The sequence below is a fragment of the Adiantum capillus-veneris genome, chromosome 15 (genome assembly GCF_014529385.1).
Source record: "Adiantum capillus-veneris isolate H3 chromosome 15, ASM1452938v2, whole genome shotgun sequence".
In the NCBI taxonomy this organism is placed as follows: domain Eukaryota; kingdom Viridiplantae; phylum Streptophyta; class Polypodiopsida; order Polypodiales; family Pteridaceae; genus Adiantum; species Adiantum capillus-veneris.
The window spans coordinates 120659487-120661361 of record NC_140945.1 but is presented as its reverse complement, the minus strand read 5'-3'; the positions used below and the strand labels follow the sequence as shown (position 1 = coordinate 120661361).

Here is a 1875-nt window from a genome sequence, read left to right as displayed (position 1 = left end):
GATTTCAAATGCTCCTAGGTGCATTCACACCCATTCACTTAGCCCCTTCACTTTCAGCCCGCCCTCCTCTCATGCTTCTCCAAAAACTATCCACAGCGAACTCCATGTGAACTACTTAAAGCCATAATTGTGTACTTCAAGTGAATCACTTGTGATCCAATTGTGAAAACTTGTGTAAATCTCAAGTGAACACGTACCTTGTGAACTTGAAGTGCCAAGCCTTCTTCTGCAAGGGTAAATCTTTACCCCATATTTGGCTCAAGGACACAAGGATTTTATGGATTTTGAGACTCAAGTGCAAGATAGAGAATGGTTAGATGCCCTTTCAAATGGTGTTTTGAGTTCTTTCTCCACAAGTGACTAAGATGGTGAGAATTGTAGTGATAGATGCAGAAAGATAGTATTGATGCCCATGTACGGATTGCCCTGACACCTCTTTTTTTGGCTTGGAGCAACAAGATGGGCTATATGGATTCTTCACGCTTGATTCCTACAAGTATGTGTCTCCTTTTTTTTACTCCCTTTGCCAATCGAGTTAAAATTTGATAAAGCTTGCACTTCAAGAAAAACATTCACCAAGCCTAAAGAAATTGCATGCATGTGACCCAAGTGGCATGCTTGACTTTAAAATATGGAGAAGAATGAAAGAAAGATTATGTTTGAGGACAGATATAGAAGTCTTTTGGTATTTGTGCATGGCAACTCCCTCAAATTTGAAAATCTCACCCATTGAGGAATGGGAGAGTATTATCAATTTATCATTCAATGTCATTTTTGTGAAGATAATAATTATTCTCACCACACTTATGAAGACACAATTAGAAACTTGGAGGCCGCATGGTGTTTGGACATCAAGCAACAAGGTATACCCGTAGCATATGTGAAGCTCGGGGGGGTTCACCTCTTAGACATGTAAGTTACCATGTGAGTTCAAATGAATGGGTGCTTTTATTGCCAAAATTTTAAAATTTTGACATGATTATATTAACAGAAGGGGTTTTTAAATTGATTTTTCCAAGAAAAAAGGGTCATTTTATACCTTAAGCATGTAAGTGAAGGAGATTTTCTAATACCCTTTGCACGCACGTTATATGAATAGTTTCTTAAAGGTGCACCCCCCGAGATGTAAAGGCCCTTGTGGAAAGTTGTGGGTGTGAAAAAAACACCGATGGTAATGAATGCCACAAATCAACGTGTATCTCCAAAGATACTAAGGATTCCATGAAGCATGAACTTCAAAGTGTTGACCTTTTATGTGTGGAGCAAGCTGTAATTGAGATTACAGTTCAACACAAGGTGAGGCTAGTTAAGGTTCGCTCATCTAAGAGCCAAAATGGAACCGCAACTACAGCTGTCTATGCATACCATATAGGGAGAACGGCCCGTAGAAGTGGGATTGTGAAGCGGCTTAGGAGGTCCAAGATATGTGGTTGTCCTTTCCGGCAATCCAAGTGAGAGTTCACTATCGACATGCCTCAAAGATTGATTTCATATCCATTTACCCTAGAGTCATGAGGGGCATGTACTTGGTTCAAGAGAGGATCTGTATCATTTACATATGCATCTAATGTTATTGATGTTGCACGGAAGTATTGTTTGATGTGGGTATATCAAGACACACTATAAAATCTCTAGTTGTTTACCACGGTCTTTTATCGTGTTTTGTAAAGAGAAGGTCCAAAACTGAGCTGGAGAGGGAAGAGAGAGGAGGATGGGGGATTTTTTTCTGTATTTAAACTATTAACGTGACTATTTCTGCTATTATTACCACGTTTATTACTGTTTATATTATCGCCTTTATCTTCAAGGAGAAATTTAGTGCCTAAACTTTCAGATTATGGCTGAAACCTCCCCCCCTCTCTCTCAATTTTGGTG

At 39.3% G+C, this 1875-nt stretch overlaps 1 pseudogene; it reads left to right on the top strand.

Annotated features, from left to right (window-relative positions):
- The first annotated feature begins 277 nt into the window (after window positions 1-277).
- Window positions 278-916, top strand: LOC147441395 (uncharacterized; annotated as a pseudogene).
- Window positions 917-1875: the final 959 nt, after the last annotated feature.